This window comes from Mirounga leonina, unplaced genomic scaffold (assembly GCF_011800145.1).
Source record: "Mirounga leonina isolate KUSES-001 unplaced genomic scaffold, KU_Mleo_1.0 Mir_104, whole genome shotgun sequence".
NCBI classification, from domain to species: domain Eukaryota; kingdom Metazoa; phylum Chordata; class Mammalia; order Carnivora; family Phocidae; genus Mirounga; species Mirounga leonina.
The window spans coordinates 8,758,980-8,780,727 of record NW_023270231.1 but is presented as its reverse complement, the minus strand read 5'-3'; the positions used below and the strand labels follow the sequence as shown (position 1 = coordinate 8,780,727).

At 36.5% G+C, this 21,748-nt stretch overlaps 1 protein-coding gene across 3 annotated transcripts in view; it reads right to left on the bottom strand.

The window, feature by feature from the left end:
* The window catches only part of MAT2B (methionine adenosyltransferase 2B), a 230,119-nt gene that overhangs the window by 11,162 nt on the left and 197,209 nt on the right, over positions 1-21,748 (bottom strand). For all 3 annotated transcript variants that reach the window (XR_004680833.1, XR_004680827.1, XR_004680828.1), the window contains exons 10-12: positions 17,957-18,027; positions 15,879-15,964; positions 274-337 (exon numbers count right to left, since the gene is read on the bottom strand). The gene's annotated coding sequence lies outside the window, so the exon portion shown is untranslated. The remainder of the gene's footprint in view (positions 1-273; positions 338-15,878; positions 15,965-17,956; positions 18,028-21,748) is intronic.

The window sequence follows — 21,748 nt, the reverse complement described above, 5'->3', positions numbered from 1 at the left end:
AGGATAATAATACTTGGGTTTGAGAAACACAACAAAGACTGCTAGAGAAAAGTCGAAAATCTAAGAAGAAATGTTAAAAAAAAAAGGGGGGGGTAGGTAATTATGGATAAAAATTTATTCTAAGAGGTAGTGATGATGATGATGTCATCTACGTGTGGCTGGAAAAACAACACAGAAGTAAAATACTTGATAAATAATATATTAATTGAGAGTGGGCAGTATATGTTGAAGTATCTTTAAGTCCTTGTAATGTTTGTAAAAAGACAGACTTACTTGTTAAATGAAATTGCAGATATAAATCCAACCTCTTGTTATTCATAATAAATGCAAATGAACTCTGATAAAAAGAAACAAGAAGAATAAAGTTGGATACATCAAGTAACTAACTATAAAACTAAATAAAATCAGGGAAACAAATTTATATAAAACAACACACACCTTAACCACACACCTTAAGGGGAAAAAATCCTAAGGGACAAAAAAGGGATAGTATAAACAGGCTATAGGAGTAAAAGATTAAAACAAGAAAAAAACATGCTATGGTGAGTGCTGTGAATTGTGTAAGACTGTCGAATCACAGACCTGTACCTCTGAAACAAATAATACATTATATGTTTAAAAAAAAAAAAAAAAGAAAATAGTAGGAAGGGAAAAATGAAAGGAGGGAATCAAAGGGGGAGACGAACCATGAGAGACTATGAACTCTGAGAAACAAACTGAGGGTTCTAGAGGGGACGGGGGTAGGGGGATGGGTTAGCCTGGTGATGGGTATTAAAGAGGGCACGTACTGAATGGAGCACTGTTTGTTATACGCAAACAATGAATCATGGAATGCTACATCAAAAACTAATGATGTGATGTATGGTGATTAACATAACATAATAAAATTTAAAAAAAATTTAAAAATAAAACAAGAAAAAGTCATAAAAGAAGGAATAACAGAAGGAAAGAAATAATAAAGATAAGGATAGAAATCAATGAAATAGAGGGGTGCCCGGCTGGCTCAGTTGGGGGAGCATGTAACTCTTGATCTCAGGGTTGTGAGTTCGAGCCCCACATTGGGTAGAGAGATTACTTAAAAATAAAATCTTAAAAAAAAAAAAAAGAGATCAATGAAATAGAGATGGTTGGTAAAGCCAAAAGCTAGTAAGTTAACAAACGTCTGGAAAGACAAATCAAGAAAAAGAATTTAAAATGTGTATATTAGAATTAAAGTGGGTAAATTACAATATGACAGTATTTAAAAATTTTTAAATGCTATGGAAAACTATAGGGTAACAAATTGAAACCTATATATTCCAAAATATATTTTGGAAATATATAAAATATCAAAATAGGAAAGTTGAGCAGACCAACAGCCATCATATAACTTAAAAGTGGTAGTTATGGCAGTTTATTTTATTTATTTTTTTTTTTTAAGTAGGCTTCACAACCCTGAGATCAGGAGTTCCAACGCTCTACTGACTGAGCCAGGCAGGCACCCCTATGGCAGTTTATTTTAAGTTAAGCTAAATATGATGTGTTAAGCTAGAAATAAGAGTCCCAGAATCATCTTCCCTGAATAGTTGAGTTTAAGCTGGCCAAAAGAGAAATGTGTAAAAGATTTGGAAGGCAGAAATGAAGCAGCTGCCATTACTCTCTGAAGGTTGTCATAGTCAGATGTGGTGACAGACTAGTGGTATGCTGGAACCAGCCTGTGCCAGTTCACAGGAGCTGATTATGCATATTTCTTCACAACTTCAAATATGAAGACTTCATATTGGTAGCTTTAAATCAAACACGGTGGCAATATTTACACCACTGAAATTGGCAAACACTTAAATCAGTAAGCTCCCCCCTCCTTTGCCCCAGCCTGTTGTTAAATATTTTCAGCACAACACTGTAACAGACAGAAAAGTGTCAATGGGTTCCCTGCTAATCGAGAGTAACCCCTCAGCCCACTGTCTGATGCGTTGAAAGCAATGATGAACTCATTCATGAAATTCTAGGAAGTAAATACCCTGTAGTGTGATTATAGGATCGTAAAGTAGTTCTATTTTTAACCTTCTGAGGAACCTCCATACTGTTTTCCAAAGTGGCTGAAACTAATAGAACACGGTTGTTAACTATACTGAAATCAAAATAAAAAACTTATAAAAAAAGAAAAATTCTAGACAGTATAAAAAGAACGTAAACTCCCTGATTATACTGCAAAGCTAAGTATTAACCTAAAACCCAATCTGGATACAAGAAATGAATTATAGGATCATTTCAACATATAAACATAGATCCTAAAATCCTAAATAAAATATAAACTAACTACTCTATATCATGACCAAACAGGGTTTATCACAGGAATGTAGCAACTATAACATCAAAAGATCTAATCATCATAATGTACATTAATGGACTAAAACAGAAAAAAAGACCTGATCATTTCAATAGATGCAGAAGAGGCATTACACAAATCTCAATAGATCATTAAAAAGGAAAAAAAAAATTTAGTAAACCAGAAACAGAAGAGGCCTTTCTTAACTTGATATATATCTGCCCAAATTCCACAGAAAACACATAATCAATGGTACAAGTTTAGACATATTCCCTATAATATCAGAAACACTGTCACTCTTAAACATATATTAAAAGCCATAAACCATAAAAAAGCCATAAGTCAATGTCATAAGCCAAAGAAAAGAAACAGAAGTATGAGGATTTTAAAGAAAATCAAAATGCTATTTTTTACAAATAATATTATCTCTTGCATTGCCAACCCAAGAAAATCAACAAAATACTTTTATAACTAAGAGTTGAGAAAAGGTTGCAAATAAAATATTACCATGAAAATACAGATAGGTCTGTAACAATAACTAACTAATGTAAAGAAAACAAGATACTAGCAACAGCCTTTACAAAGTACCTATCAATTATCTAGGCATTACCCTAAAGTAAAAGGACATTTGCAGGAAAAAATAACAACTCTATTAAAAATGTTTAAAACTGAGTAAAGGGCACCTGGGTGGCTCAGTCGTTAAGCGTCTGCCTTCGGCTCAGGTCATGGTCCCAGGGTCCTGGGATCGAGCCCTGCATCAGGCTCCCTGCTCCGCAGGAAGCCTGCTTCTCCCTCTCCCGCTCCCGCTCCCCCTGCTTGTGTTCCTTCTCTCACTGTGTCTCTGTCAAATAAATAAATAAAATCTTTAAAAAAAAAAAAACTGGGCGCCTGGGTGGCTCAGTTGATTAAGCGACTGCCTTCAGCTCAGGTCATGATCCTGGAGTCCCGGGATCGAGTCCCACATTGGGCTCCCCGCTCAGTGGGGAGTCTGCTTCTCCCTCTGACCCTCTCCCCTCTCATGCTCTCTCTCATTCTCTCTCTCTCAAATAAATAAATAAATAAATCTTTAAAAAACAAAACAAAACAAAAAAACTGAGTAAAAAGTCACATTATGTTCATGGATGAAACAAATAGTTAAAAGATACCAACTGTCCCCCCGACTACTATACAAATTTCATGTCATGCCAAGAAATACTGAGTAAAACTGAATGCAATTTGTTAGGTGCTTTCTATAATTTATAATGAAAAACAGAATCGTAAGTAGGTAGGACAATTTAGAAAAATAAGAAAAAAATGGAGGACTTGCTCTAGCAAATATTATAAAGCCAAAGAGATAAAGATAAATGACAGAGAGATGAGACAGATAGATATGCAGAGAGACAGACAGACAGTAATTAATGAGTGCAAGAACAGACAATTAGGCCATTGGAAAAGAACAGAGGAGCTTTGTAATAGATATCATAAATTAGTAGGTTTGGGATGCATTCTGGGGTAAATTGTATGGGACAGTGCCTCAGTGTAAAGAGACAAGAGCAATGCAAAAATATAAAGCTAAAGAAAAAAGATGTAGGATTTGGTATCTGAGACCGTGGGGGTAGAGTAGGAAATCATTTTTTAAAATAGTCAAAATTTCATGCCATAAGAAAACAATTAATTTTAATGTAAATTTCATAAAATATTCCTGTTCAATGAAGAATTTCACAAATTATGAATGACAGATTGAGGGAAGGTATTCCCAATAAAGACAGTCAAGGATTAATTATAATAATGTACAGGGAATCCCTATAAATCATCCCCCCAAAACTGGAAATCTATAGGTAAAATGGGCAAGACTATGAATACAATTTATAAAAAGGAAAACCTTCAATGGCTAATAAGCATACGATGTTTGACCTCATTAATAATCAGAGAAATGCAAATTAAAAGGATGAGATGACACTTCAGCTACATTTGAATAGTAAAATTTAAAAGATCAGATAATACGGGGCACCTGGGTGGCTCAGTCGTTAAGCGTCTGCCTTCGGCTCAGGTCATGATCCCAGGGTCCTGGGATCGAGCCCCGCATCGGGCTCCCTGCTCAGCGGGAAGCCTGCTTCTCCCTCTCCCACTCCCCCTGCTTGTGTTCCCTTTCTCACTGTGCCTCTCTCTGTCAAATAAATAAAAATAATAAAAAAAAAATCTTTAAAAGATCAGATAATACCAATTGGTAAAAGCCTCATGAACTGTTGGTGGAAGAACATTAGGTATGAATACATCCTGACACCCAACCCTTGTCCTCAAGCGAACACCTACAGAGATAATTGTTGAAGCATTGTTTCTCATACCAAGATAGCGGAGGCTCTAAGGTTTCCATCAATAAAAGAATGGGTAAATGAAATGTAATAAATGTGTATGATGAAAACAAAAAAACAATATACTTTAATAACAAAATATTTTTTAATTGTTGAAGGGGAAAATTAGGAGTGCACTGTATAGCATAACACCATCTACATAAACTAGAAACTCACACACACACACACACACACAAATAGCAGCATGTTTGTTATGGAATATGAACATAAGATTAAAAAGGAATATGTTAGGGGCACCTGGGTGGCTCAGATGGTTAAGCGTCTGCCTTCAGCTCAGGTCATAATCTCCAGGTCCTGGGATCAAGCCCCACGTCGGGCTCCCCACTCAGCGGGGAGTCTGCTTCTCCCTCTCACTCTGCCTCTCCCTCTGCTTGTGCTCGCTCTCTCAAATGAATTTAAATAAAATCTTTTTTTAAAAAGGCATATGTTAAATTAAAAAAAAATGGGTGCTTATAGACACACACTGAAATGATTGTAAGTAATGAAGATAAAGGGGGGAAAATCACAAAAGAAGACAAAAGATATTAAGTAGTGATGAGATAGCCATGAATGATTAAGATTAACTCAATTCGGGCACCTGGGTGGCTCAGTTGGTTAAGCGACTGCCTTCGGCTCAGGTCATGATCCTGGAGTCCCGGGATCGAGTCCCACATCGGGCTCCCTGCTCGGCGGGGGGTCTGCTTCTCCCTCTGACCCTCTTCCCTCTCTTGTTATCTGTTTCTCATTCTCTCTCTCTCAAATAAATAAATAAAATCTTTAAAAAAAAAAAAAGATTAACTCAATTCTTGCACCTGAAGTTCACACTAAGAAAAACAAAATGATCTATGGGCCTCATCCTCAGGCACATATCCACATATTAGAAATGACCATCTGCTGGACTCTGAAAAACAAACAGGGTTCTAGAGGGGAGGGGGGTGGGAGGATGGGTTAGCCTGGTGGTGGGTATTGAGGAGGGCACATTCTGCATGGAGCACTGGGTGTTATGCACAAACAATGAATCATGGAACCCTTCATCTAAAACTAATGATGTAATGTATGGGGATTAACATAAGAATAAAAAATAAATTAATTTAAAAAAAAAAAAGACCATCTGCATCCTATAACTAAATGCCAACTGACAGATTCTATTCCACCCAACTGATTTCCAGGTTGGACATTCTTAGGCCCAAATGATAAACTTGCACATCTAAACAGAAGGGGAGAGTGTTATTTCTCCCTTCTCCCCCACCTACCACATGCAAAAGAAGAACTGATAGTGGCTTAGAAAAAAGCTGCCATCTCTAAATAGTATGCAGTTTTTCAAATCATGATTTTATTATCTCTCTACTTCTGCAAACTCCCAAATCTTCAAAGAGGAATAGCTCACAGATACCAGATTCATTCAGGGGATAAGCCTAAAATATAAGTAAAATAAGGCAGTTTGTCTAGAGACTTTTCCTTAGAAAACATAAACTACTCTATGCAATTATGTTGAGAATTAAAAACTGCTACAGATGGCTTACTAAGACTATTTATACCCTAAAACCATTATATGCAATTCTGTCATTAATTGCTAAAATCCCATTGATTTTAATCTACAAAAGTAATAAATCCAACATACCATAATTGCTTGTATTTTTAAGCCCTAAGAGATTAGACTTTTTTTTTTTTAAAGATTTTATTTATTTATTTGACAGAGAGAGACAGCAAGAGAAGGAACACAAGCAGGGGGAGTGGGAGAAGGAGAAGCAATCTCCCGCTGAGAGCAGGCAGCCCAATGCGGGGCTCGATCCCAGGACCCTGGGATCATGACCTGAGCTGAAGGCAGATGCTTAACGACTGAGCCACTCAGGCGCCCCAAGATTAGACATTTTAAATCTTGTCTCTGCCCTTAACTAGGGAATTTAAATATCAGAAAATAAATTTGAAGCTTCTGCTTTCGTGATGAAAACATAAATTTTGTCAGGAAAAACATAAAAATAGATGAATTCAGTTTGCACTACTTACCTCACTATAGGGTTTCCATAAAAACAGAGAAAGCAAAACATTAATACAATTTAACACCCTTGACTCAGAGCAAGATCAAACATGGTACTCAGGTCAAATAATATTTCAATCTTGCTATACTTTAGAACACATTTTCTTAATTGTGATTATAGTTACATATATTCTATTGTACTTCTGTTTTAAAATATTTTCATAAAATTATTCTCAAATATACAGTCACAACAATGTAAATGCAATTTACATTGCATTTAATAAAACCTACCTTTTAGTAGGTTTTATTTTTATAATTTAACACTAGTCAAACAAAAGTCTTAAAAGGGTTCTAGAACACACTATATACTTAATGTTAAAGGATATATGAAAAAATGGGGATTGAGGGGCACCTGGGTGGCTCAGTCGTTAAGTATCTGCCTTCACCTCAGGTCATGGTCCCAGGGTCCTGGGATCGAGCCCAACATCAGGCTCCCTGTTCAGTGGGAAGCCTTCTTCTCCCTCTCCAACTCCCCCTCTGCTTGTGTTCCCTCTCTCGCTGTCTCTCTCTCTCAGATAAATAAATAAAAATCTTAAAAAAAAAAAAAAAAAGAATGGGGACTGAGAAGAGCTAAACATTTTTAATGCTAAATTATCCTAAAATATGTTATTTCCATATATTTATATGTATAATTTTGAAAATCAAATAGAGAAACAAAAATCCAGATTATAGTTGTGTCTGGGAAGTAAGATTACATGAGATATCTTATTTTCTCCTTCATACTTTTATATATTTTTGCAATTCTCTTCCATGGGAATATACTTCTTTTTTACTGAGGGAGAATAAACCTTAAAAGCAAAACAAAAGACCTTCAACTACTAACACCAGACCACTTAAAATTCTAGATAAAATATTTTTTAAAAAAAATATTGCTTTTTAAATCTTTCACCTTTTACTAAAAAAAAAAAAGATCGCTTTTTAAAACTTATGACTAAGAATTTTTTTAAAAGAAAATAGGGACACCTGGGTGGCTCAGTCGGTTAAGCATCTGCCTTTGGCTCAGGTCATGCATGATCCCAGCTCTGTCATGGGATCAAGCCCTATGTCCAGCTCTGTCAAATAAATAAATAAAATCTAAAAAAAAAAAATTAATAAACATTTGTTCCCATTGAGATTATCATGTTACCAGTCTTACTGTAAGTCTTACTGTCCTTGTACCTAACTTTGTCAGGCACATTAATTTCTACAAATCTGGTAGATGTGAAATGGTATCAAGTCTTAGATTTAATCTGAATATCTCTAATTAGTTTTAACATCATTTTATATATTTATTGACCAGTCATGTTTGCACTTAAGTGAATTGCTTATTTTTATCTTTGCCCATTACTTGACTGGGTTGTCTTTTTTGATTCACAGTTTTAAAATATTCTGGATACTAATATTTTCTCATTTTATATTTCAAATATCTTTTTGTTGGTAATAATTTTTCTTATCACTCTGATGCATCTTAGAAGAAAGGGAGCTCATAATTTTAATGTAGTCAAATTCATTCATCTTTTCACTTGTAATTTTTATTTCTATGATTTGTTTAAAAAATGCTTTTCTACCCAGAAAACACAGAACTATTTTCTGGTATTTTTCTCCCAGAAGGTGTTTAATGTTTTGTCTTTAACATTTAAGTTTTTAGAGATGCCTGGGTGGGTCAGTCAGTTAAGTGTCTGCCTTTGGCTCGGGTCATGATCCCAAGGTCCTGGGATCGAGCCCTGAATCAGGCTCCATGCGCAGTGGGGAGTCTGCTTGTCCCTCTTCCTCTCCCCGCCAGCTTGTGCACTCACTCTCTCTCTCTCTCACCCATTCTCTCTCTCAAATAAATAAATAAAATCTTAAAAAAAAATTTAAGTTTTTAATTCATATTAAAATTATATATACACATACCTACATACATTTTGTTGTGGTATAATTCACATAAAAGAAAATATACCCATTTAAAGTATGCAGTTTGGGTTCTGACAAAAGTGTACACTTATTTAACCACCACCATAATCAAGATGTAGAACATTTTCATCACCTCACAAAATTCCCTTGTGTCTCTTTGCTGTTAGTCCCTCCAGCTCAACCACAGATCTGTTCTATAACTAGAGATTAGTTTTATCTTTTCTAGAATCTCCTATAAATGGAACCATACAGTATGTATGATTTTGCATCTGGCTTCTTTCATGCAGCAAAATGTACCTGAGATTTATCGGTATTGTTGTATGTAGCAGTAGTTGGTTTCTTTTTTTCTTTTCTGCTGAGTCCTATTCCCTTCTGTTGTGTGGATATTCTACAATGTGGGTATCTACTTACCTGATGATGAACTGTTTAAGGTTTTCTGACCATTGTAGATAAAGCTGCTATGAACATTTGTATTTAAGTCATTTTGTGGACATATGTTTATCTTAGGAAAATATCTAGGAGAGGTAAATTTATGTTTAACTTTACAAAAATTGCCAAACGGTTTTCAAAGTAGTTGTATATTTTTGTGTTACTACCAGCCACGTATGAAAATTCCAGTTACTTCATATTCTCATCAACACTTGGTATTGCCAGTCTTATTAATTTTAGGTATTTGTATATGTGTATAGTAACATATTGAATAAGGTAATTGCATAAGGTAAAAAATTTCCTTATTAAGGTAAAAAGTTTCCTTATTAAATGCAGTGATAGTTCTGTCACTGAGATGATACTAAAATTCCTTAAAAACTGGTGTGAGGGGCGCCTGGGTGGCTCCTTCGTTAAGCATCTGCCTTTGGCTCAGGTCATGATCCCAGGATTCTGGGATCGAGCCCCACATCAGGATCCCTGCTCAGCAGGAAGCCTGCTTCTCCCTCTGCCTGCCGCTCCCCCCGCTTGTGTTCCCTCTCTCGCTATGTCTCTGTCAAATAAATAAACAAAATCTTAAAAAATATAAAAAACTGGTGTGAAAAATGGGCACTCTACTTTTTTTAGAGCTTTCACTAAAATATTAAAGTTTAACATGTATATTTAACTTTATGCTTTGTTAATCAGTATTTTAATAAGCTTCCCTTGGAATTTGGAAGGCGATCAGTTATCCAACCCTACCTTACTCTCCTCTTGTCCAGTATCTTATGTTTTCTTTAAAAAAAAAAAAATATTTATTTATCTAAAGAGCACAAGCAGGGGGAGGAGCAGAGAGAGAAGCAGGCTCCCTGCTAAGAAGGGAACCCCAATGCGGGGTTTGATCCCAGGACCCCAGGATCATGACCTGAGCTGAAGGCAGACACCTGACTGAGCCACCCAGGCACCCCAAAAAGTGTTTATAAAACTATTTAGCATTACCTAGTAAAGTTGAGTATGTCCATACCCTGTGACTTAGCAGTTCTACTCCCAGGAGTAAAATATTTTAAATAATTAATACAACCTAGGTAATTTGGCTACACTAAATTTACTTTAAAACAGTAGTTCTCAAATCCTAGCATGCATCAGAATCCCTTGGGAAATTCGTAAAGCACAGACAGATCCCTGGGCTCATCCCAGAGTTTCTGATCCAGCAGATCATCTAGGGATGGAGCCCTAGAATTCACATTTCAAACCAGATTTCAGGTGATGCAGATGCTACTGATCTGAGAACCACACTTTGAGAACCACTGCTCTAAAGTAATGTGCTGTCCCAGATTTATACCTTGAATTGGCATGTAACAACAACAACAACAAAAAATCTTCTTTCCCTTGAAAGAGCTCTTGTGATATTTCATGGAGAAGCATTATCTTTGAGAAACAAAAACAAAATTGAAGAAATAGTGACACAAGTTTACTCCAAAAAGTAGTGTATCTAAAGAACCGGCAGGCTCTTTGATTTTAACACACAGTAGACACTCCAGGTTAAGTTACTTGCTTTACAGTCTTAGAATCTGAATATTAATGACACTAATACTGTATCAACCTTAACAAACTAATCAATCATTTTCTAATTGGGAGTTTTTTCTGTCAACATTTCTAGTTTTTTACTAATCTGTATATGGCATTTTATAGAATATTTAGTAAATTATGCAAGAGATCTAATTATACCTATTTTTCAGGAGACAAAATGAGTAAACCATGGACTTAAATAGCAAGAAATGAACATCTGATTTTAACTTACTTGCTCTCAATGACAGGAAAAAGAAGAAAATTCCAATTACAGATTACATTCACAAAATACAGTACAGACTGACAACTAAACAATTTATTTCAAAACAATTGTTTTGCAATTCCCAAAGATATTTCCCCTGGAATTTTCCATGACAGCTTTAAAATCATAAAATTATATAAAAATTGTACAAGACATATAATGTAAACCAGATTTGTCATTTTAAATTATGGCATCATCAAGCAATTTAATAGAACCTAATAACCTTCCATGACTCATAAAACAAGATACATAATTATTCAAAGAGGTTTGAGATTTTTTTTATGAAGAATGATTTTATCAGAAACAAAAACCTCATACATATGAGCTTTTTATGTGTCTGAATACGAATAAACTCATTCATACAGTTTGCTAATAACCAGTCAATTAAAAATTAATGTAATAATTATCATCTAAACCTAATTTCCACTAAAAAGATAAATATAATTATACAAGGTTCCATGAACAAACAGTAATTGCAATAATTGTTAATAGTGTAATAACTGAGAAAATTACTATACGTGAATAAATCAATGAGAGATAAACCTGAATAAGTATATGAGAATGCATAAACAGATAACAGGAAGGAAGCAAAACTTGACAAGGAAATTCAAGGAATTGTTTAGTCAATGACTAAACCTACCAAAGTTGTTAGTGAATAAAATCCTATTGTCAAAAGCCAAGATATTCCCCCAGCTATATAACCATGAACAGGTCAATTCACTCCTCAAAGCTGACGTTTTCATATCATAAAATGGAAACTGACAAGGCTGGCTCATCCAGATGCAAGGCTGACATACTCCATAAAGGGGTTCAGTTTAGAGGGGCTTTCTTTTTCTACTTCACACAAAGGCACCGTATAGACTAGAAGCAGTCCTGTTGATAGAGCCTATCCCATCCTGTTGTTTCAAGAATTAAACTATGTATGTCAAATATATATGGAGGTTAAAAACAGTTAAATATGTCAAATAGTGTAGTAACTAGCACACGGAAACACTTTAATAAACATTACCTATCACTATAATGTCAGCTTTCATTAAGATCTCAGGATCAGGATTATGAAAATATATCAAGGACAGAGGATTTTAAGACTGCCAGTTAAAAAACTGTACTCTACCTGGATCCATTAAGAAGAAACATCTCAACTTTTTGGCGTGATGTAAAGATTCTGTGTCATGATTATGGTGTTCATTACATGACTATACACACTGTCAAAATTTAATTTGCACCCTTAAATTTGCTAAATTATAACTCAATAAAGCTGATTTTTAAAAATAAAATAACCCTGGGCGCCTGAGTGGCTCAGTTGGTTAAGCGACTGCCTTTGGCTCAGGTCATGATCCTGGAGTCCCGGGATGTCCTTCATCGGACTCCCTTCTCAGCGGGGAGTCTGCTTCTTCCTCTGACCCTCCCCCCTCTCAGGCTCTCTCTCTCTCTCATTCTCTCTCCCCCAAATAAATAAATTTAAAAAAAATAAAATAAAATAAGGGGTGCCTGGGTGGCACAGTCAGTTAAGCATCGGACTCTTGGTTTCAGCTCAGGTCGTGATCCGATCCAAGATGATGGGATCAAGCCCCTCATGGGGCTTCATGGAGTCTGCATGAGACTCTCTATCCCTCTCCCTCTATCCCTCCTACTCATGCTCTGTCTAAAATAAATAAATAAATATTTAAAAATAAATAAATATTTAAAAAATAAACTAAATGTTATAGAGTTCCTGAGTGTTTTGTGCCTAACAAAAAGCCAGGAGAACATAAGGCGATCTGTCTCCCTTGCCATTCTGGCAGATCCTCTACTTCCTACCTTGAATGTGGTCAGGACTTTATTTCTGTACATTTGGCAGCCATTTGTGACCAGGAGGTAATACACCTCAGAAAGGAACTGGGGAATTATAGAGAAGATGCAAAAAAGATATAAAGCCCCTTTACTGACATCAATGAGCTATCAAAGCAGCCTCTCTGTGTACTTCTGTTAATGCAATAGGCATGCTGTTAAAATTTGAATATTCTGTGACTTGCAGAACAAAGCATTTTTACAAGTACCAAACTCAGAAGGAAAAATTATGTAGGGAATATCAGGGGATACAATGAACATAGTCTTCAAATACAGAGTAGTGGATATTTGCTGTTGTGTCTTCCTAGTACCCTTCCCTTCTTCCAGAAACAACATGCTTTGGCAGACTTGGTCCTCTTCCACTGGGCCAATGCCCTCACCACTGTGTAAATTAACCATTCAAACAAAGCTTTTGTATCATCCAATTCAACTAGCTGATTGTTTTTACTGTACTGTAAGTTAATAGTTTATCTTAGTCCCTCAAAGATAGCTTTTTTTATTACTTGGAGAAATAAAAGGAATTTCCCTGGGTCACTCCCTCCCAACTAGAGCTGAAGTAGGCCCCCCATCATACAAGTCTAACTAAAGCTGCCTCCTCCTGAACTTTTCAGCACTTCACTACCTATGAACTATGTGTGCAGAGCTGTATATGTATGTGAAAGTCGGTCTGAATGCTGATATTGGCATGACAGCTAATGATTAAAGTCTGAGACATAACTTGTTTTAAACAATGTGTAATTTCAAGTTAAAATAAATAATACCATGGACAATTTCTAGTGGAAACTTCATATTTACCTTTCCACTTACCTGAAATTCTTCCCATCGTTCAGGATGTACCTTGAGCCTCCTTTTTAAGGGAGTTGTCTCAAACTATGACAACCCATATGGATTTTCCCTTCTCTTAAACTCTACATATATATCTGAGCTACACACATTAGTATTTTGATCATTTCACAATTAATTTTATTTCCCAATCTCATTTCCAAATATAGCATGAAACACCTGACATATAGTAGAGTCTTGGTAAATACTTTTAAACTATCACTCTATCATCTACCTAGATAATGGATAGCATGGTAAACACAGAATGTTAAATTTATATTTAGTACTTAAATATACCAAATACTAAATTAATAGCTTCTTTAAAATCTTTCTTTTTAAATTAAAATATCAAGTCTTAGAAATAACACAGTTTAAAACTTGTAAAATATTGATCTTCCAAATAAACCAATGGGGTTTCTCCAGGGCCTATGACTAACATATTAAAAATAGACCTTTATGCATTTTAAGTATTCAAAGAATGTTTTTAATTCTGATTTCTCACATATGTTTTGAAAGACACATGAGACAGAGATATTAAGCCCTACGACATGAGAAGAAACTAAAGCCACATGAAAAATAACTGGGCTTTCTTAAATCTCAGCTCTCTACCTATCTCTCTAGAGACAGAGCTATAGAAATAGGATTATCTCATCATCCTAAGAAGGGTCATATTCTCAATAAAACACAAGGGATATAAAACCGTTAGCTGCTAATAAGTTGAAATCAACCTAATGAGTTACATAGTATGTCCCTTAAATACTTTCAGTTCTTAAAAACCTATTTTTTATCACAAAATGTGATTAAAATAGTGTGTGAATAGACATAGAAAATAGAAAATCAATTATATACATTTAAGGTAATAACAATGATACATTCAGAAATAAAGCCACAAATTTCTATACTGAAGATCCTATTATCAATTAAACTGGTAAAACTTTAATGTTATAGGACATACATGCCCATCAGCATTACTGGAGAAAACTGTGAAATGTAGGTGATGTGTTCCAGTACAAATATCTCCTATCCTCATCTGGAATGATTACTATTCAAACATAAACTAACAGCCCCCAAAATGCCTGTATCAAGTCTTAGCTCCTCCTTAAATCCTAAATATTATTTCAACCACCTCAGCATTTATCCATAACTAATCTATGTTCTTCTCACTAGTCTTAGAAGAACTACCAGTATTTTCTAAAAAGCCTAAAGCTTTTTTCTCTCTCTCTTCCCACTTACACCTTCTCTTCCAACCTAAAGTTGTTTCTTAATCTACCTACCATGAGCCCCATCACTCAAGTCTACTTTTGCTTTCTGCCTCCCTTCCTCTCTTCACCATCCAAAAGCTTGAAAGAATAGCTCATACTTGACCCTACCACTTAATCCACAGCAATGTATGGCAACTATCATGCCCAAACCACTCCCCTGAAGGTTTTTAATGACCACTTCATCACAAAGAATCCTAAATCTATTTCTCAAACCTCCTTCTCTTCAATCCCTATGCAGCCATTCATAGTCTTAATAACTTAACTTCCATAACTCTCTTACCTCATGAGACCATTATTCTCCTGTGTGTCTGATTCAATGCAAGTCCTCCTGCAGCTCCTTCACTAAATGTGAGTTCCTGATGCTCTTCTCTGTTCTCTTCACTTCTCCACCTACCCTCTTTCCATTTCTTGATATTTTAATCCAGTCTCATAGCTTTAAATACCATCACATGCAGAAAACTCTCTGATCCATATCTCACTTCTCTCTTCCCAACCCATACTCCTCTATCATATTCTAGTCTCTTTCCTGATCTATTCAACTTCCATTCAGTCACTGTGTACTATGGTAAGTAAAAGTATACCCTGAGAAATATATACAACCATGTTTCTGCTTCCAAAAATCTCTATTAACATAACTACAGAATAGGGGCGCCTGGGTGGCTCAGTTGGTTAAGCGACTGCCTTTGGCTCAGGTCATGATCCTGGAGTCCCGGGATCGAGTCCCGCATCGGGCTCCCTGCTCAGCGGGGAGTCTGCTTCTCCCTCTGACCCTCTTCCCTCTCATGCTCTCTCTCATTCTCTCTCTCAAATAAATAAATAAAATCCTTAGGAAAAAAAAAAAACATAACTACAGAATACCTTTTTTTGATAAATACCAAATATGTCAACTTGGTAAGTCTAAAGATGAAACCATCTTCCTATTGCCCCGACCTGTCACCTTTCTCTTCTCCCTCCTTCTGGACTCATCACTTTGGTTAATGACACTGCTCTTCTTGCTAGTTTAGACTTTGCAAAACAATTTCCTCTCCTTTGCTTCCTACTAATACTTAGTTTTGGAATCCACTCCTCTACTCTACTCCCACTAGAGAATGATTCAGGTCATCACTATTTCAGGGAGGCAGTGCAGGACAGACGTTAAAAGTCTAGGCACTGCAATCAAAATGCCCAAATTCCTCACCTGACAGAGGAGCACAGCGGGAAAGCAGCAGCAATGAGGAACCCACAGGAAGAGAAGGAGCAACATTCATGGCCAGTCTCTTGAAGCTTAGAACAAAGAGAAAAATGACAGGTAGAGATAATTCTTATCAAATAAGGGCTCTGATGGGCACTACAAAGAGTGTTTTAGTTATCGAGTACTCACCAGTGAAAAGGCAGGGAGTAGGGGAGGAAGAGAAAGAAGGGAGGGCACCTACTCCAATGACTGAGGCTCAAAGTGATACTAGGTTTCATTATCTTTTTTTTTATTAGTATGCACAATATTTGCCTTGCACCATAATTTCTCTTCCCAGTACCTAGCCCATACATAAGTATTTAAACATCAGTTGAATGAAAATTAGCAAACAGCAACCATTTATTAAGCACCTATCAAACACTAAACAGAAAAAGTCACTTCACATATATTAGAAATTATGTCATGCTATTAAGATTATAAAAATGAGGGGCGCCTGGGTGGCTCAGTCGTTAAGCGTCTGCCTTCGGCTCAGGTCATGATCCCAGGGTCCTGGGATCGAGCCCCGCATCGGATTGCCTGCTCTGCGGGGAGCCTGCTTCTCCCTCTCCCCCTGCTTGTGTTCCCTCTCTCGCTGGTCTCTCTCTGTCAAATAAATAAATAAAATCTTTAAAAAAAAAAAAAAGATTATAAAAATGAGGCTCCAGTGACTGAAATATCTTGCCCAGCATCCCACATTTTGTAAATGACTGAGTGAGAATTAATACCCAAGTCTATCCAACATGAAAGCTGTTTTCTTTCCACTGCATCATACTTAATTCTTTGAAGATATTAAAAAGTATTCTGAACGTCCTCTAAGGCCTTTGACTATAATTTAATGTTTGCATGACATTTCATCATAAAAAGTAGAATCCCTCTTGAAATACATAAAAGTAAAGCTATTGTGTGGAAAGAAAGGGTTAAATTTAAGTCATTTTTACTCATTTTATTTGTAGAAAAAAAATGGGGAAAGAGTTGTATGAGTAAGTAAAAAGAGGGTCAGAAGATAGTGCAAGACTGAGAATATCTAAGATTTCTAACTCAACATACTTTACAATTTTGCCAAGGCCGGCCCTGAATTATCACCTCCACGTATCCTAGAAATAAGACCTATCTCAAAGAACAAGTCTTCATTAAATACAGATGAACAGGAAAGAGAATACGTGAGAATGGAATAACCCAAGTCCTACTTGCCCAAGGCAAAAACTTGGGAGAAAAACAATGTGAGACCATTTTTTTTTCTCTGACCTGTGACATAATTCTGGATGCATGCATTTTGGCTCCTAAAAATTTAAGATCAATATGTTGGATCTTACCATTTTAAGTAGTGATGGTGAATTGCTCATACCAGCAACCCCCTTCATCTCCAATACTTCATGTAGAAAACAACACTAAAGAACAGTGGTTCTCCTTGGACTAAAGCCCTACCATGTCCTAACTCCGCATTCTAGCAAGTGACTTATTCTCTCTGTATCTTAATTTTATTCTCTGTAAAATGTGGATAATAATAGGGTTATTATTACTGAATGATTTGTTAACTGTAGTCAAAGAAGAGGGTTTAGCACATGGTAAGCATTCAATAAATATTAATTTCATTTTCCCCACCCCTGGAAAGGTTAGTCTCCTTTTTTGTTTTGCTTTGTTTTGTCTTAGGGAGGAGGGGGCAGAGGGAGAGATAGAGTCTTAACCAGGCTCCGTGCCCAGCGTGGAGCCCAACATGGGGCTTGATCTCACAACCCTGAGATCATGACCTGAGCCAAAATCAAAAGTTGGACACTTAACCAATTGAGCCATCCAGGTGCCCCACATTCGTCTCTTTTATACACTGCTCTATCCCTTCGAGCCTGTGAAATGTCTGTCATAGAGGACATATCAATAAATTTGTCAGTGAGTGAAGTTTTAAAAAAAGAAAATAAAAAGTTGAATGAACAAGTCAGTCAAGTAATCCTACTATTACTCTACCAAATTACTGAGTACTGCTTTAAAGTCCTCTGGGGTAACAGTCCTCTGTTCCATAATTAGAAGTGTTTAAGGCAACTTCAGCCCACCTCCTCATTTATCTTCTTGGTACTTAATATCTCCCATCTGTTCATCAAGTTTGTGGTATCAGTTCTGATCTCTAGGGAAAGAAAAGAAAGAAAACACCTCTTTCATTTGGGGCTCTTTTATGAGAACGCTGCAGGTACTAAAATAATAATAATTAATGGAGATAAGTCATCATCATTACTTGCATTATGAATCCTTCTATCCCTGACTGGCCAGGTGTTTGATGGGCAGTCACTTCACTGCTCAAAACCCCACTGCCTGGAAACTCCTACAATGAATGCAAATATGTCTCCACCTGCCTCCTGGGGTAATAGGGAAAGCAATTAACAAATGTTCACAAAGTACTTGGAAAGAGATGAGGGCACCATATAAATGTTACAGATTATTGCATCATGAAGCTTAAAATCATAATCAACTCTAAAATGGGTTAATTGGAAAAGTAACAAAAAGTCTCTCAAAAAAAGCCTCCTTTCAGAAGAATTTCAAAAAGGTATCCCCTTCCTGTGGTTGAGATATCACCTTCTGACCCTTTGCCCCTCACCCACGTCCTTTACAGAAGAAGAAGAAGCTACTTAGTTGTGACTGGGGTGGGGGGGGGTATTAATAAAACCAAAACTAAACACAGAATCACTTCCAATTCAGAATTAAGCAAGAGATACAATTTGAGAGGCCTGGCTTTAACCCAGGTTACAATTCTAGGGATTGCAAACATAATTTTTATGCAAGTCACAAACTGCACAGCACAGAAGGCAGTGTGCACAAAAGAGAGAACACATAATCTGGCTCTGATTGCTCCCAAATTTATACCTCCAACCTGAGCCACCCATTGCCAGTATCTTGCTTATTATCTCTATTGGATATCTAATGGGCAAGAATCTCAAACCCAATATGTACAAAACCAAGCTCCTGATCCTCTCCCAAAACCTGCACCCTTGCCAGCCACCATCCTCCCACTCTCTGCAAATAGCAACTTTATCCTTCCAATTGCTCCAGCCAAAAACCTTGGACTCATCCACAACTCTTCACATTATCTTACACCCCTCATTCATCCCGACAGTAAAACCTGTTGGCTCTAATTTCAAAACATGAACAGTCAGACAACTTTACACTGCCTTTACAGCTACTGCTCTAGTCCAAACCACCATCTCCTCTTGCCTGAATTATTGAAACGGTCTCCTAATTGGTCTAGACTCTACTTCCTCCCTTGCTTTCCTTTAGTGTGTTCTTGTGAGGTCAAATCACAATATTCCTGTGGTCACAATTCTGAAATAACTCCTCCCTTGATTCCAACTAAAAGCCAAAGGGTCTTTATAATGGATTATAACAATCTATGTGATCTGGTTCCCTAATCTTCTCTCAGTGTATCTCCTATAACTCTTCCTTCCTCTCCCCTTACTCTAGCTACAATGGTTTCCCTACTGCTCCTAGACCATGCTAAGTATGCACGTGCCTCAGGGCCTTTGCACTTGCTGCTCTCACCTACTCAGACACTCACATTGGCTTGCTCTCTCACCTCCTTCCCCTCTATACTCAAAAGTTACCAGCTCAGTGAGAATTTTCCCAAGCCAATCTTTTTTCTTTCTAAAATTGTAAGCCTCACCCCCACCCTGACTGTCCCTTTATCCCTTCTCTGCAATTCTTCTTAGTATCTATCACCATCTGGCATTATTTGTTTATGGATTGTCTAATACCTCTCCCCATCTGAATGTACTCTACATGATGGCAGCAATTTCTGCCTATTTCTTTTCTCTTTTTATTTACTACTGTTTCTCCATCCCCTAAAACAGTGTCTGACATATAACAATGCTGAATACATATTTGTTAATTTTTTTTCCATTTTATTGGTCCTTGAAATCCTAGGTGTCAGATTTATTGCACTAATAATCTGTTCTAAAGAACCACTTGGTACCATCAAGTAAAGATCCCAGGAACATGGTCAACTTTCTCAAATTCCTAATTATACAATTTCTGGGCATGGAGATACTAAAGGGTAATGCTGGAATTTGATTCTTTCCATAGTTATTAATATTGAACACTAGCCCTCTAATCCTAAAATGCAAGGCTGGTTTTTACTTATGTATCAGGCTGGAGGGGAAGAAATCAAACCAAGATGCGCATTTCATACTCTGGCACCGTCCCTTGGATATAAGAGACAGTTTTGTTCAACAGCTAAAACAATGTTTTGAATGAGTAAATTCTAAAAGAAAATTAAAACTGGCAGCTACTTGATATTTAGGGGGGAAAAAAAAAAGAGCTCCTGTTCAGCAATCATTAAGATCTGGAGCTGCAGTAATTCCCTCTAATAAAAAATAATTTATGATTTTCTTGGAGCTGGGAAAATGATGGCGCACCTGAGCCTCTGATTTATAAAAAAAATGCATTTCCAGCTCTTTTTTTAGATTGCATCTTTATTTCAGTTTTACAGTTCTTCAAAGCAAATCATAATAGTAAAGTCCTCTACAAGAAGGTAAAGGACACAGAAAGAGGAAAGACAGATACTCCAAACTGCAGGAAGAAAGGAGCAGGCTTGCAGAATTATCTTGGAAGGCCCTCTCAAATGTGGCACAGAGGACTTCCCTGACCACTCAACCTGAAATGTGCCCCCCACCATCTCCCAATCGCCTAATTTTAATTGTTGGCAGAGCACTCATCTCTCTCCTGCTATGTATTACCCTTCCCCCAATTTTAGAAGATTCCAAAGATAAGGACCTGTCTGCTTTACCAATGTACTCAACAGTGGCAGAAGCAACACCTGGCAAAGATTAGGTGCGTAATACAAATCTGCCACATGAATGATTACATTAAACATTTTAATTTTCTCCCTCATGCTAGATCCAAGTAGGAGGTATGATTCCAACTCTTGCCAATTAATGAATTAATCTCAACAGCTAAGAAGATTTGAGAGAAATACATTCTTTTATAAGGTCTAAGTCCTCCCCATAAAATTAGTGCCATATAAAAAAAGTCCTGTAAGAGTAAGCCCATTCCTGCTCCCCTCCCCAATTCCCAATACAATAAATGAAATGTACATTTCCGTTAGCTTCTATTCGCTGGTGACATTTAGTTTTAATTCGAACCAGTCTTCATAAATTCTGGTATTGTGCACAGTATCTTAAATGGCTCGATTCTTTATTCAAAATCATCCTTCTCATTCTCAGAATTGTAGTAAATAGATCTTCTAAAGGGGAAATAAAACTATTTCAACAACAGACCTATTTCAGCAGTTTTTCAAAGGCATTTCTTTCATTCCCTTGGCTAGAGTTTTCTTTTTATGCTTGGAAAGTTGTGTTATATATACATGTAGTTTAGTCCAAATGGATGTGGCTTTTTGTTGTTGTTGTTATTGTTGTTGATTTCAGCTTTTCTATTTTCCACTTCAGTATTTTTGCAAAAGGAAAACTGCATATTTCTCTTATCCCTCCATTTGTGAGTCTCCATTATTGAACCATGTTCTCCTTTAAAGAAAGAATACTCAAGATACTCTGTGATTCATATTTTCCCCAATGAAAAAAAAATCAAAATAACAGATCAGAATATTTATAGCATACAATAATCTCAAATAACCTTTCATTCTTCTACATTTTTAAGGAGTGACCTACATGCGTAAGAATCTTTCCTAATTTTTTCTTCCCATATACCCAAAATATCAACTAGGGGCCCTCAGAACCATAATCTAGCCAGAAACGATTCCCTGCATCCCCACACAGCTGGGAGAGATTACTAGAAGGGTAGAAAATACTTAAAGAGCATGGCTTCTGCCCTCCTCCAACCAACAGCTTCAATATCCCCAAATC